Source organism: Cottoperca gobio, chromosome 13 (assembly GCF_900634415.1).
Source record: "Cottoperca gobio chromosome 13, fCotGob3.1, whole genome shotgun sequence".
Lineage (NCBI taxonomy): Eukaryota > Metazoa > Chordata > Actinopteri > Perciformes > Bovichtidae > Cottoperca > Cottoperca gobio.
In genome coordinates, this window is record NC_041367.1 from 5,535,799 (window position 1) to 5,551,777 (window position 15,979).

The following is a 15,979-nucleotide window of genomic DNA, read 5'->3' on the forward strand; positions in this document are numbered from 1 at the left end:
TCCAGTGTCAGATTAATAGAGATTATTAGTCTGTCTGGTTGTTACGGCCAATGCCGTCTGCTTTATTTATCTGTGGGGATTATTCTGTAGATTCTCTGAAACACTGAAAGTGATTATTGAAGTTTAAAAAGTGAAGTGGCAGATTGGTGTGTATATCATTTTGTTTATCCTGTACACAATCTATGCCGTTACAACTACTGCTAATAATTGCTGGATCCCGAGGCATTCCCAGGCCAGTGAGGCGATATAATCTCTTCACCAAGTCCTGGGTCTTCCCCGGGGTCTCCTCCCAGCTGGACGTGCCTGGAACACCTCCCTAGGAAGGTGCCCAGGTGGCATCCTTACTAGACGACCGAACCACCTCAACTGGCTCCTTTCAATGCAAAGGAGCAGCAGCTCTACTCCGAGTCTCTCACCCTATCTAAGGGAGACGCCAGCCACCCGCCTGAGAAAACCCATCTTGGCCGCTTGTTCCCGTGATCTCATTCTTTCGGTCATGACCCAGCCTTCATGACCATAGGTGAGGGTAGGAATGAAATTTGCCATTTTACTGAACCTGTCGACCATGGTCTGGATGGTGGATTCCCCCCCCCCCCCCCCCCCGAAATGGGGAGTCCAGTAACGAAATCCATAGACATCTCTGCCCATCTACCATGTGGTACTTGAAGGGGCCGTAGAAGACCCGATGGCAGTTGACGTGAGGACTTATTGCGTGCACATACTGGACAGGCCACCACGTACTCCCTGACCGCCTTTTCCATGGATGTCCACCAGAAATGCTGCTGGATGACTAACAGGGTCCTCTGAACCACGGAATGACAAGAAACAAGGGATGTGTGGGCCCAATGAATCACCTGTGGACACAACTGCTCTGGCACAAACAGACGATTATTGAGAACCTCAGGAATTTTAATGTTCATATTGGCCCTTCTCACCTCGATTCCCCAGGTTACGGCTCCTACTACACGATAATCAATACAGGGTTGTAGGGATTTATCACGCCGGCACCGTGGCTAAATCTGGAAGTCCATCTCTGATCTTCCACTGGGTCTCTTGTCCACAGTAGTAATCCCAAGATCTTGCTTCTCGCTGCTTGAAAAACACATGGTAGAACACCTCTGGTGCCATCTCAGTACCTCTCCTCTGGCCCAGTCCATGTGTGGTTTGTGCTTGACGAGCCACGGATACTTAATACGGAGAATTAACGGGTGTGTGGGAGCATCAAATACATGGAACTCAATCTGTTCAGAATGTCCATCAGACATGATCAGTTACACAGGTTGAGTGATATGAGAGACCCGACACAGTAATCTATCGTCCAGAGCCTTGGCTTCCAACACCTCGGGTAATGAGTGTCATCTCAAACCCATCCTTTTCGCCATTCCTTAATCCATAAAGCTCTAGTCAGCACCGGATAAAGAATGGTTTTCGACGAAGAAATGAGTTTGTTAGGTGTCAGAGCTTGAGAGGTTCTTCCTCCGGAAACTGTTTGGCTCACCAGTGCCCTCTTTACTGGTGAGCCTGGGCTTTTACTGGACATCTATTAACATAATGTCCCAACTCAGAACAATAGATGCAACGACCCTCTCTCACCCGGCGTTGTCTCTTTGCTTGAGATAGCCTGGTGTGGCCCAGCTGCATTTCCTCTTCTGGTTCGGTTACTGCCGCTAAATAAGGAGGTCTCTGAGTCTGAGAAATCCCCAGACCCAGCGCAGAAGTATGACCGGAACCAATCTGTCCATCGTATCTGCGAGCTGTGACTGTCGACAGTCCTCATTCCCGTTCTCTCTCCCAGAGTCTGTTGTCGATTCGGATACACATGGCAATAAGCGAATCCAGACCTGTGGGTAATTCCAATGGCGCTAGCAGATCTTTAATGCGATCCGAGAGTCCACTCCTGAATGCGTCGAATAACGCCTGATCATTCCATCCACTGTCGGCTGCCAATGTCCAGAACTCCACAGCATAATCTGAAATCTGCTGGTTCCCCTGTCGAATGCTGGTGAGTGCACGGGCAGCCTCTCGACTTCCTTAAAGTTTCTGTGAAAGCTCCTAAGGATTGACAAATGGGCGCCTCCCTGGCCCATTCTGCCGTAGCCCAAGCCTTCGCCCGTCCTGACAGGTAAGAAATCACATACGCCACCTTGGAACGCTCTGTCGGGAATGAAGCGGCTTATAATTCGAAATGCAGACCACACTGGGTTAGGAACGCGCTGCAATTCTCTGAATCTCCAGAGAAGCGTTCTGGTCTGGAGAGATGAATCATCGGATGAGGAGTAGCCGTGGTGCCGCTGCTCGATCAATACACAAGGAGGGTGGGGCTTAATAGCACGACTCAGTGGCAGAACAATGTAGAATGAAACTTTGCAGTAGAGTCGGTACACGTGCATGCAGTCAAACATACAAAACATGCAGGGAGAATCCAGGGGCAGAGTCAGGTCACGGAAAGGTTTGATACACAGGCAGATCCTCGGTGTAGCAGCTCACCAGACAAGGATCAGGCAGAGACGGAATCAGGTCACGGAAACGGGATCGAGGAAGCCAGGGAATCAAACACATGGGAAACAGTTTATATTATAAAACTACAGTTCTGGACCCAGATCTTGTGTGGACAGTATTTATCCATGGTCCAAGGTCAAATGCATTTTCAGTATCCCATTAGATATTTGGGTTTTGTGTGAAATTGGCAATAGTGTCCCATTTAACTCACTAGCAGTGCAAAGACTCCGTTTCTGTTCTCAATCCTCTTGAATCTCCTGCTGCCTTTTTGTGTCTGAAACATAATGCGAGACTGAAGCCAATGCACGGAGCTGGAATAGCCAAAATTCATTCCCAAAAGGCATTTTAAAATAATTCCACCATTATTAGATACAGCAGGTTTAAGGCTTCTGCATCCGATCACAGAGCATCCTTTGTGCTGACTACAGCGCAGAAATGTCTGCCTCTTTTTAAAGTCGTGAAATAAGCACGAAGTAGCAGGATGGGAAAACGTGAAGACAGAAAAAGAATTGTGACAGAAATACAGATGATGCATGTACTGTATCAACTGAACCAACACAAATGTTAATTGGAGGGGCAAGTCATTATGCTCAACAGCAGAGGTTGCTGTCAGACTGCGTTTCAAACATCATCCTTACCTCACGGTACATGACTGCTTCCAGGCTTGACTTTGCACTGCCGAGGAGAGAACAGGATAAGCAGAGTCTAAATGTAGACTCGGGAACAAGTTTGCGGTTTACTCAAGAAATGAATGACTCATGATTTGGCTTAACATGCAAGCACATTGGACAATAATATGTGTAGTAAATTGAGAGGATTACTTGGATTGAACAAGTCCCCTGTCGATGATTCTCTGCTTAATCTCCTTTATGTGCATGGGACGTCCGGCTTCTTCCTAAACAATCTACATGAGATTTAAGAAACTATGCAATTATGTTAGCCAGTATTAAAGTGTTGCACGTGTTCATAATGGTGTGGTGGTATGCTGTATATGTAATGCTCTTTAAAGAACATTTGTTATTTGTGTGAAAAATTGTACTTCACTATTTTGTTTTGTTTATCTTATTGTTGGTGTTGGTGATTCATTATGTAACTGACAGCATGATGCGGAGTTAGAAGTAAATTGGTTTGAATGTTTGCAAGGTTATGAGTTTTATCCATTCAAAAACATTTCAGAAAGTGTGTAAACATCTCAAGTTGTCTATGTTTGAGAAAATGACTCAAACATTTTTTTTCACTGATTCCAACACATAGCTTAAAGGTCTATTTTTGAACCAATATAATAGTGTGTATCTCCAGTTTTTGTTTTTTGTGTAGTAGAGGCCACTAGAGGGCAGCAGGCCCACCAATCATGTATGACCGATTTGTATTTTTTTTTTTAAATGAATATTAGTTTCCAGTAATCAACATCCACCAACAATTCCGATTTTGTTTTTAATCATGAATAAAGTGAATGGACAATTATAGTGTTATTATATTCAAAGATAAGGCCTAAGCCTAGAAAATATGTTTTGACGATTGGGTTAGATAATTAAATACATGTTGTATTTAAGTATCCAACCCAATATTTGAAACATCTTTTTCATTTTTTATTAGATCAACATTTTTAAAGAGGAAATCTATCATGTTGGCACTTTTGAGCTATTGTGCTTTTATTTTGAAAGTCTGCATTAAAATTGGGACTTAACGTCTCGTCGGTTAAAACTCGCTCAACTCGTTTGACTGACAGTTTTCAGTTTAATGTAAACGTCGGTTGTCTTCTTGTCATGGCGAAAACAGTGTGTGCTGTTTTAATACTGGTAGCAGTTTTTATTCACGACTGTGGTAAGTACCGTGTGTCAAAATGTTTGTCAGCATTAAACTGCAGTGTGCTGGAAATACATTAATATTTTAAAACAAAAAGCCACTCTATTGCTGCCCTGTCATGCGTCTCACTTGTTCTCACTATGAACATGTTTGTTTGTATATAGACGGGGACCTGCGCTTTGCTTCCTACTATGGAGACCACATGGTGCTGCAGAAGTCTCCAGAGAGAGCTGTGCTGTGGGGCTACGGCCCCGAGGGTGCACAGGTGACCGTCTCCTTGTCAGGACCAGGGACACAGAAACTCTCACCTGTGACTGTGACGGAAGGTGAGTACAGCCCGTGTCTGTCAGGTGGGAGGTTTATGCTGACGACCACGGGGGGCCACTAAAGAGGTCAAAGGGAGCGATTCTGACAGTGACAGATATGGCAGATATGGAAGATAGTTCCTCAACCATTCATCATAGATGTTTCCTGGTTACATGTTTCAGTAAACACCACATACCATATAACCGTTTACTTAAAAGAAAAAGTAAATTTAACTACGGTTAACGCATAACCAACAATGTAGATCAGTAGTGCATGGACGTGTGTCACGGTGGTGTTAAAGGTGCAATAGCAAGTTGGCTCCTGATGAGCCGACTCAGCTGACGACATTCCTGTCAGGTTGGCCAAGTAACCCGGGACAGTCATGTTATTCTGTTTACGTTCCAAAAGTCTATCTCAATTACCAGATTGTACATCCTCAATTCGTTTCCTCGTCTCCTCTCCTCGCGTCTTAGTCCATGAGAGATGCAAGCGGAGGAGGCGAGGAAGAGACTCGAGTAGAGAGGAGTCAAGGTAACATACATTTATTCTGTGCTCAGGAGCTGTCATTTTAAAGCAATATCAATTAAATATGACATGTGGCATAGCTGCATCAGCTGTCCATTGTTTTTTTTATAGCCTACTGCTGCATTTTATGATCTCTGTCAGATGAGCATAACAGTTTTCATGACAACTTGTATATTTCATTTTAATTTATTTCACAACACACATAATGTGACAACAATGTACAGATGTATTAATGTGTTATCTATAACACATTGTATATATATATATATATATATATATATATATATATATATATATATATATATATATATATATATATATATATATATATGTATGCATATATGCATACATGCATACATACATACATACATACATACATACATACATACATACATACAGTCAGTTAGGCAGTGGTGGGCCGTCAGGGCCAGCAAGGCCTTCTCTGCTGGCCTAAACATCATCAGGATATAAATGTAATTTTTATATATTTTTTCCACAAATATGTATTAAATTATTCCCCATAGTCTATTCTCTTCATTTCATAGCTTTCCTCTTGGTTGCGCTGCTTCCAGCCTCAGATTGAGATGTGGAGGTCTGGCCTTTATGTTAGAGCTTTTATCAAATCATATTTCAGCCATGATGTGTTGCGCCTGTCGCTTAAATTGAACGGAAACAAAACTGTGGCGTTAACCAATCGGATTTCGAGTTGGCGACATCGGGGCCAGCTAGCAGGCGTACGATAACGTCAGCACGTCCACGTCTTTTGATTGGATACGCACTATTGAGAGGCAGAGCTATGCAGAGCTAGCAAACTTTGAACGAGCTAATTTAGATTTCTACAAGGTGGTTTTTTTCAACCCACAATGGCTGAAGGAGGAGAAGAGATCAATTTGGTCGCAGATATAATTACAACGCCATTTTCAAGACGAACTTCTCAAGAAAAGATAGACATCGTGAGAAAAGAACGGCCAACCCCGACGCTAGCGAGCCTATCACAACCGGGAAAAGGGTTTGTCCGACACTTTCAAACCACTAAATACGAGCGGTTCCCTCGGCTCACAGCCTCCGAGAGGCACTGCACATTGTACTGCTGGGAATGCCTGCTTTTTACAACTAAATGTTTCAGAAATATTTATATAACTCTGTTGTACTTGACTATGTTAAGGTGATGCAACGCCCGGTTATACTGCATTTCTGTGTAAATGTATAGTTTCGAGAGCCATGGCGTCATAATGATGGTATTAAGAGGTGGAATAATTCAGGTAGGACTGTGTAGGACATCACTGAAGGCCTAGGTGTGAAATGCACGGCCCGCCACTGCAGTTAGGGCCATAAATATTTGGACATTGACACAATGTTCATCATTTTGGTTCTGTACACCAGCACAATGGACTTGAAATTAAACATGTACAATCAATATGTACAGACTTTCAGCTTTAATTTGAGTATGTATGAATATTTACATCCAAATTAGATGAATGGTGGAGGAATTACAACACAGTAATTGGACAAAGTAACATAATCATGAATCAAATTGTCACTTTTAATATTTGGTTGCAAATCCTTTGCAGTCAATGACAGCCTGAAGTCTGGAACCCATAGAATCACCAGACACTGGGTTTGGTCCCTGGTGATGCTCTGCTAGGCCTCTACTGCAGCTGTATTCACTTCCTGCTTGTTCTTTGGGCAGTTTCCCTTCAGTTTTGTCTTCAGCAAGTTAAATGCATGCTCAATTGGATTCAGGTCAGGTGATTGACTTGGCCAGTGCAGAACATTCCACTTCTTTGCCTTAAAAAACTCTTTGGTTGCTTTCGCAGTATGCTTTGGGTCATTGTCCATCTGCACTGTGAAGCGCCGTCCAATGAGTTCTGAAGCATTTGGCTGAATATGAGCCGATAATATTGCCCGAAACACTTTTGTCAGCAGTCACATCATCAATAAATACAAGGGAACCAGTTCCATTGGCAGCCATACATGCCCACGCCATAACACGACCACCACCATGCTTCACTGATGAGGTGGTGTGCTTTGGATCATGAGCAGTTCCTTCCCTTCCCTTCTCCATACTCTTCTCTTCCCATCATTCTGGTACAAGTTGATCTTTGTCTCATCTGTCCACAGGATGTTGATCCAGAACTTTACAGGCTTTTTTAGATGCATTTTTAGCAAACTCTAATCTGGTCTTCCTGTTTTTGAAGCTCACCAATGGTTTACATGGTGTCGTGAACCCTCTGTATTTACTCTTGTGAAGTCTTCTCTTCATTGTTGACTTTGACACAGATACACCTACCTCCTGGAGAGTGTTCTTGATCTGGCCAACTGTTGTGAAGGGCTTTTTCTTCACCAGGAGAAGAATTCTTCTGTCATCCACCACAGTCGTCTTCCATGGTCTTCAAGATCTTTTGGTGTTGCTGAGCTCACCAGTGTGTTCCTTCTTTTTAAGAATGCACCAAACAGTTGATTTGGCCACACCTAATGTTTTTGCTATTTCTCTGATGGGTTTGTTTTGATGTTTCAGCCTAATGATGGCTTGCTTCACTGATAGTGACAGCTCTTTAGACTTCATATTGAGAGTTGACCTCAACAAATTCCAAAAGCAAATACCACACTTGAAATGAGCTCTAGACCTTTTATCTGCTCCTTGTAAATGAACTAACGAGGAAACAACTCACACCTGGCCATGGAACAGCTCAACAGCCAATTGTCCAATTACTTTTGTTCCTTTAAAAAGGGGATACTACGTATAAAATGTGTTGTAATTCCTCCACCATTCATCTGATTTGGATGTAAATACCCTCCAATTAAAGCTGAAAGTCTGCACTTAAAGCACATATTGATTGTTTGATTTCAAGTCCATTGTGGTCGTGTACAGAGCCAAAATTGTGTCAATGTCCAAATATTTATGGACCTAACTGTATACCGGTGCCGAAAGACTTAAAGCAAAGGGAACACCGGTGTATCCTCGCTCATAGCTCCTCCAGCAAGCCCCCTTGCTCGTCTCTCCTTGAGATGCATTTTAGGAATTGGCGGAAAAAAACAAGAAATGAGAGCCCCAAGATTCACTGACAATTTTTTCCAGGTATCTGGCGAGTCACCCTTGACGCTGTTGAAGCTGGTGGTCCCTACATCGTGACAGCAGCCTGTCAGAGCAGCACAGCCAACCTGACGGATGTACTGTTTGGAGATATTTGGCTGTGTGGAGGGCAGAGCAACATGTTGTTTCCAACTTCTGAGGTAGGCCGAGCCACGTGAACTCTTGTCTGTCTCTCTGATCAGCCCATTGCCGGTAACAGATGTGCATTTGAAGTCAGTCCGTAAAAAGAAAAAGCCTTTCACTTATCCTACACACAAAACAGTGGAAGTTCGTATTTCTGGTTTCGTGCAACAGAATTGCTGTAATAGTCAGAAAATTTGGCATTTCCATTTGATATGTATGTTTGCATTTATTCATATTTTATTGTTTAATGAACCCTTTTATTTATTCATTATCTAATAGGTTTTCAATGCATCAAAGGAGCTGGCTATTGCAGCGAAGTATCCTCATGTGAGGACTTTCATGGCATCCTTGATACAGAGTGAAACTGAGCAGACTGATTTGATTCAAGTGGAACTTCCCTGGTCTGTGCCACCAGAACGTAAGTCGATGATTCATTTATTCATAAAATTGCTTAAGGACGTGTTTACGGCTAAAGGTTTAGGTGAGTTATTTAAGTGCAACTGTGCCTGTTCTTAATGCCGTGTAATAGAAACATGCATACATTGCACATGTTCCTAAATCCAATCTAGTGTTTTGTTATGGTTACAGCAAACAGGTGTATCAAGTAAACGGCTGATTAACAGGCAGGTGTATTTCCAGATGTGGCAGAGTTCTCTGCAGTGTGCTGGCTCTTTGGACGTTACTTGTACAAGAGGCTGCAGTACCCCATAGGACTGGTGGAGTCCTGTTGGGGAGGCACACCTGTCGAAGCCTGGTCCTCTTCAAGAGCACTGCAGCAGTGTGGACAACTTGACAACCACGGGTAAATATGAGGGGTGTAAGGAAATATAGATACAGTATCGTATTACAATATTATGTTTGGTGATCCTGTATCGATTTTTTTATTAATAGTTTACATGCAAAGATGAACTCAATGAGTCAATACTTTATTTCATTAGCAAAGATATGCGCCTTCTCAGTGTATGAGCCCTCTCAAAGTAGTGCTATGATGTTGGATGTTGCAGAAACTTTGATCATTTCTAATGCAGATCCCACTCTTCTTATAGCGTAAAAAAAAAAGGAAATACATTTTTTATGCATTTGGTGGTGTGTCCTTTTTATATTATGACAGTTTTCCTAAAGTTTGATTTGAAAAATCGCAATATATCTCTTGCTTACAGTTACGCGATATATCGCAATTGTAACCCCTGTATCATGATGCGTATCGTATCTCCAGATTCTTGTCAATACACAGGCCAAGCAAAGATATGAAAAGACACAATCCAGCTAACCTGCCACCGGATATGTTTGCTAACTGATTCTGGATGCTTATCTAATTTTGCCATGTGACACCATGTTCTCATGCAAGTGTAATAACTTTCTGTCTAAGAGGCAAGAAACGTTGGCTTGCACTAATTTCGCTGTTGCTATTTTCTCACATTCAAATCTCTCAGTCCTCAAGTGAATTCAGTCTTGTGGAATGCGATGATCCACCCGCTGCTCAACATGACCATCAAAGGAGCCATCTGGTACCAAGGTAAGACGACCTGGACAGGCATCAGATGTTCAGTATAGCCACATGTATGTCATGCGTCTATAAGCCTTGTGTCACTTTCAGGTGAGTCAAATACAGGTTATCATCAAGACAAGTACAACTGTTCGTTCCCTGCTATGATTGATGACTGGAGGATGGCGTTTCACCAGGGCTCAGGCGGGCAAACGGCTCACGACTTCCCCTTTGGATTTGTCCAGGTATGTTCGTTTAAGTATTTTAGTTTTAATTTTAACTGTAGAAACAAGTATAGATAAGACAACATTTGAAAAGTTAACAAAACAATTGTATTTTCTTTTTTGTTCTGAATTTGGCGCCCCCTTGTGGCTGTATAAAAGAAGAGACTATGACAGATGGGGAGGGGGTCACGAACACAATTACAACGCACCAAATTTTGTTCTTAAATGTAAGACTTTAAATTTTCTTTCAATATTTATCAACTTGTCTTTTCCAAATATTTATCATTCACTTTTCTAAATACACATGAACACCGTACTTAAGTTTAAAATCTGGTGTTCCTGTTACTCTGGTTATTTCCTTCTCCCGAAAATGTAAAGAACACCAAACAAACATATGACTGGTGTGTTAACTGCATGCTAAATCAGATCACACAGTCAATTGCATTAAAGGTATATTAAACGTGAGGCTACATTACATCACTCCCAGCAAACGGAGGGCAAAATGGCACACACAGCAGTACTCTGCTGCAGACACGGCAGTAGGCCTCTGCACAATAAATATTGGGGGGAACCCTGTATATTTGGCGTTATTTTTGGCATTAAATAAATTAATTGTTTTGGCCCGGCGGGGAAGGTCTGGTAGATCTAATCCAGGAGTTCTTTATATTTGCAGCTGTCTACCAACGATAAATACTCGACCAGTGACGGCTTTCCGAACATCCGTTGGCACCAGACGGCAGACTTCGGCTTTGCCCCAAATCCCCGGATGCAGAAAACCTTCATGGCTGTAGCTTTGGATTTACCTGATGAAAAGTCTCCCTATACTCCGTAAGTATCGTGTTTGTATATTCTCATAGCGTGTGAACTGTACAACACCAGGGAGCATTACACTTATACAGGTATTTGTTTATACCTGTGTGAGAGTAATAATGGTACCACATCAGGAACTGTGCAACTCCTTCATGTAGCTTCGATCAGAAATTCTTACATGTAAGAATACCATGTAAAATCCAACTCTAATTTTGAGAGAAGTGTTGCAGAAGGTCAGTTTTGAACTTTATTGAGATTTTATTTCTAAATTAAAAAGGCAAATAACTCAAATCACACATGTTGATATGTTTCTGCTCTAGCTTCCAGTAAGTCTTTGGATAGATTTTAGGATCCTATAAAACGTTTCAAAGACTTGCCCAATATGCTGCCAAGACACAGCAAGTTAGAATGACTAGACTCTACAGTGATGTTTATTTTTAAAACTTATTTTTCCAGGATCCATCCCCGAGACAAGCAGGATGTAGCCTACAGACTGACATTGGGAGCAATGGCAGTGGCTTATAATGAGAAGGATGTGGCCTTTCTTGGACCTTTCCCCAACCAAGTCCTGTCGACTCAAAAGTATTTAAAGGTTCACTACGACCAGAAAGTCTCCGTCACTCCGTCTAAAGACATCTTTGAGGTAAGGCTGGCAGCGGTACAGTCGGTGTGAGTTAACTTTGTTAACAATGCTAACATCAAATCACTTTACCATCACATATAGCTGATGTTTGCTGTGATCATTTCTTTAACTAAACCTTTTTCCTTTTTTCAAGATCTGCTGCTCCGACGTTCATACTCCATGTGGGCCTAAGTCTCGCTGGTTTCCAGCTCCCATCATGGAGTGGGGTCCGACCAGTGTCCAGTTATCTGCCAGTGCGTGTCTGCTTACTGACGTAGTAACCGCTCTTCGATATGCATGGAGAGACTGGCCCTGTGACTTTAAAGCATGTCCAATCTACAGTGCCAGTGGGATTTTACCTGCGCCTCCTTTTATTGCCAACCGTCCTCCAGAAGGAATCCAGGAACTGTAAGAAGACAAAGTGATGAAAAACATGTGGCTTTTGCTTCTTTAGGTCAAAACTAGCTGGTTGCGTAGATATGTAACCAGTGTTTTAATAAAGTTAAACAAGAGAATTAATGACACTGAAAGTAATGACGACCTGACAACATGACAGACAGTAGATTGTTACTGGGACAAAGTTGAATTTTGCCAATATTTGTATTTTTTCAGATGTAAAAAGGCACTGAAAGCATTTTATAGGGAAGAATGTTTTTATTATTATTGTCAATTTGTTTTGATTTCTTCTTTGATTGGTTTGACACTACACAATACATCTTGGAAAGTAATAAATAAAATGTTTTAAGAGTGGTCCAGTGTCAGATTAATAGAGATTATTAGTCTGTCTGGTTGTTACGGCCAATGCCGTCTGCTTTATTTATCTGTGGGGATTATTCTGTAGATTCTCTGAAACACTGAAAGTGATTATTGAAGTTTAAAAAGTGAAGTGGCAGATTGGTGTGTATATCATTTTGTTTATCCTGTACACAATCTATGCCGTTACAACTACTGCTAATAATTGCTGGATCCCGAGGCATTCCCAGGCCAGTGAGGCGATATAATCTCTTCACCGAGTCCTGGAACACCTCCCTAGGAAAGTGCCCAGGTGGCATCCTTACTAGACGACCGAACCACCTCAACTGGCTCCTTTCAATGCAAAGGAGCAGCAGCTCTACTCCGAGTCTCTCACCCTATCTAAGGGAGACGCCAGCCACCCGCCTGAGAAAACCCATCTTGGCCGCTTGTTCCCGTGATCTCATTCTTTCGGTCATGACCCAGCCTTCATGACCATAGGTGAGGGTAGGAATGAAATTTGCCATTTTACTGAACCTGTCGACCATGGTCTGGATGGTGGATTCCCCCCCCCCCCCGAAATGGGGAGTCCAGTAACGAAATCCATAGACATCTCTGCCCATCTACCATGTGGTACTTGAAGGGGCCGTAGAAGACCCGATGGCAGTTGACGTGAGGACTTATTGCGTGCACATACTGGACAGGCCACCACGTACTCCCTGACCGCCTTTTCCATGGATGTCCACCAGAAATGCTGCCGGATGACTAACAGGGTCCTCTGAACCACGGAATGACAAGAAACAAGGGATGTGTGGGCCCAATGAATCACCTGTGGACACAACTGCTCTGGCACAAACAGACGATTATTGAGAACCTCAGGAATTTTAATGTTCATATTGGCCCTTCTCACCTCGATTCCCCAGGTTACGGCTCCTACTACACGATAATCAATACAGGGTTGTAGGGATTTATCACGCCGGCACCGTGGCTAAATCTGGAAGTCCATCTCTGATCTTCCACTGGGTCTCTTGTCCACAGTAGTAATCCCAAGATCTTGCTTCTCGCTGCTTGAAAAACACATGGTAGAACACCTCTGGTGCCATCTCAGTACCTCTCCTCTGGCCCAGTCCATGTGTGGTTTGTGCTTGACGAGCCACGGATACTTAATACGGAGAATTAACGGGTGTGTGGGAGCATCAAATACATGGAACTCAATCTGTTCAGAATGTCCATCAGACATGATCAGTTACACAGGTTGAGTGATATGAGAGACCCGACACAGTAATCTATTGTCCAGAGCCTTGGCTTCCAACACCTCGGGTAATGAGTGTCGTCTCAAACCCATCCTTTTCGCCATTCCTTAATCCATAAAGCTCTAGTCAGCACCGGATAAAGAATGGTTTTCGACGAAGAAATTAGTTTGTTAGGTGTCAGAGCTTGAGAGGTTCTTCCTCCGGAAACTGTTTGGCTCACCAGTGCCCTCTTTACTGGTGAGCCTGGGCTTTTACTGGACATCTATTAACATAATGTCCCAACTCAGAACAATAGATGCAACGACCCTCTCTCACCCGGCGTTGTCTCTTTGCTTGAGATAGCCTGGTGCGGCCCAGCTGCATTTCCTCTTCTGGTTCGGTTACTGCCGCTAAATAATGAGGTCTGAGAAATCCCCAGACCCAGCGCAGAAGTATGACCGGAACCAATCTGTCCATCGTATCTGCGAGCTGTGACTGTCGACAGTCCTCATTCCCGTTCTCTCTCCCAGAGTCTGTTGTCGATTCGGATACACATGGCAATAAGCGAATCCAGACCTGTGGGTAATTCCAATGGCGCTAGCAGATCTTTAATGCGATCCGAGAGTCCACTCCTGAATGCGTCGAGGCGTGGAGATCGAGGGACGTAATGACTGGAAGTATGTCCTCAGCTGTTGGAGATGCCCGGCCAGCTGCTCATCCAGATTGTGGAGAGGAGCGCCTTGAGCAGGGATCGCCGCCTGAACTTTCTCTGAATTGGCTGAGTCCATGTCTTTGGCCAGTTTGTACTGTAACGGTACGATCAATACACAAGGAGGGTGGGACTTAATAGCACGAATTCAGTGGCAGAACAATGTAGAATGAAACTTTGCAGTAGAGTCGGTACACGTGCATGCAGTCAAACATACAAAACATGCAGGGAGAATCCAGGGGCAGAGTCAGGTCAGGGAAAGGTTTGATACACAGGCAGATACTCAGTGTAGCAGCTCACCAGACAAGTATTAGGCAGAGCGGGAATCAGGTCACGGAAACAGGATCGAGGAAGCCAGGGAATCAAACACATGGGAAACAGTTTATATTATAAAACTACAGTTCTGGACCCAGATCTTGTGTGGACAGTATTTATCCATGGTCCAAGGTCAAATGCATTTTCAGTATCCCATTAGATATTTGGGTTTTGTGTGAAATTGGCAATGGTGTCCCATTTAACTCACTAGCAGTGCAAAGACTCCGTTTCTGTTCTCAATCCTCTTGAATCTCCTGCTGCCTTTTTGTGTCTGAAACATAATGCGAGACTGAAGCCAATGCACGGAGCTGGAATAGCCAAAATTCATTCCCAAAAGGCATTTTAAAATAATTCCACCATTATTAGATACAGCAGGTTTAAGGCTTCTGCATCCGATCACAGAGCATCCTTTGAGCTGACTACAGCGCAGAAATGTCTGCCTCTTTTTAAAGTCGTGAAATAAGCACGAAGTAGCAGGATGGGAAAACGTGAAGACAGAAAAATAATTGTGACAGAAATACAGATGATGCATGTACTGTATCAACTGAACCAACACAAATGTTAATTGGAGGGGCAAGTCATTATGCTCAACAGCAGAGGTTGCTGTCAGACTGCGTTTCAAACATCATCCTTACCTCACGGTACATGACTGCTTCCAGGCTTGACTTTGCACTGCCGAGGAGAGAACAGGATAAGCAGAGTCTAAATGTAGACTCGGGAACAAGTTTGCGGTTTACTCAAGAAATGAATGACTCATGATTTGGCTTAACATGCAAGCACATTGGACAATAATATGTGTAGTAAATTGAGAGGATTACTTGGATTGAACAAGTCCCCTGTCGATGATTCTCTGCTTAATCTCCTTTATGTGCATGGGACGTCCGGCTTCTTCCTAAACAATCTACATGAGATTTAAGAAACTATGCAATTATGTTAGCCAGTATTAAAGTGTTGCACGTGTTCATAATGGTGTGGTGGTATGCTGTATATGTAATGCTCTTTAAAGAACATTTGTTATTTGTGTGAAAAATTGTACTTCACTATTTTGTTTTGTTTATCTTATTGTTGGTGTTGGTGATTCATTATGTAACTGACAGCATGATGCGGAGTTAGAAGTAAATTGGTTTGAATGTTTGGAAGGTTATGAGTTTTATCCATTCAAAAACATTTCAGAAAGTGTGTAAACATCTCAAGTTGTCTATGTTTGAGAAAATGACTCAAACATTTTTTTTCACTGATTCCAACACATAGCTTAAAGGTCTATTTTTGAACCAATATAATAGTGTGTATCTCCAGTTTTTGTTTTTTGTGTAGTAGAGGCCACTAGAGGGCAGCAGGCCCACCAATCATGTATGACCGATTTGTATTTTTTTTTTTAAATGAATATTAGTTTCCAGTAATCAACATCCACCAACAATTCCGATTTTGTTTTTAATCATGAATAAAGTGAATGGACAATTATAGTGTTATTATATTCAAAGATAAGGCCTAAGCCT

The 15,979-nt window shown here is 42.7% G+C and overlaps 2 long non-coding RNA genes and 1 pseudogene across 2 annotated transcripts; 1 reads left to right on the forward strand and 2 right to left on the reverse strand.

Annotated features, from left to right (window-relative positions):
- Positions 1-2,711: 2,711 nt before the first annotated feature.
- Positions 2,712-3,395, reverse strand: LOC115018309 (uncharacterized). Its single transcript, XR_003833347.1, has 3 exons — positions 3,321-3,395; positions 3,138-3,174; positions 2,712-2,773 (listed from the first exon to the last, which is right to left on the reverse strand). It is a non-coding gene; the product is annotated as an uncharacterized LOC115018309 (long non-coding RNA).
- Positions 3,396-4,169: 774 nt separating this feature from the next.
- On the forward strand, positions 4,170-11,949 carry LOC115017755 (sialate O-acetylesterase-like; annotated as a pseudogene).
- A 2,743-nt stretch (positions 11,950-14,692) lies between these two features.
- Positions 14,693-15,376, reverse strand: LOC115018310 (uncharacterized). Its single transcript, XR_003833348.1, has 3 exons — positions 15,302-15,376; positions 15,119-15,155; positions 14,693-14,754 (listed from the first exon to the last, which is right to left on the reverse strand). It is a non-coding gene; the product is annotated as an uncharacterized LOC115018310 (long non-coding RNA).
- Between the last annotated feature and the right edge of the window lie 603 nt (positions 15,377-15,979).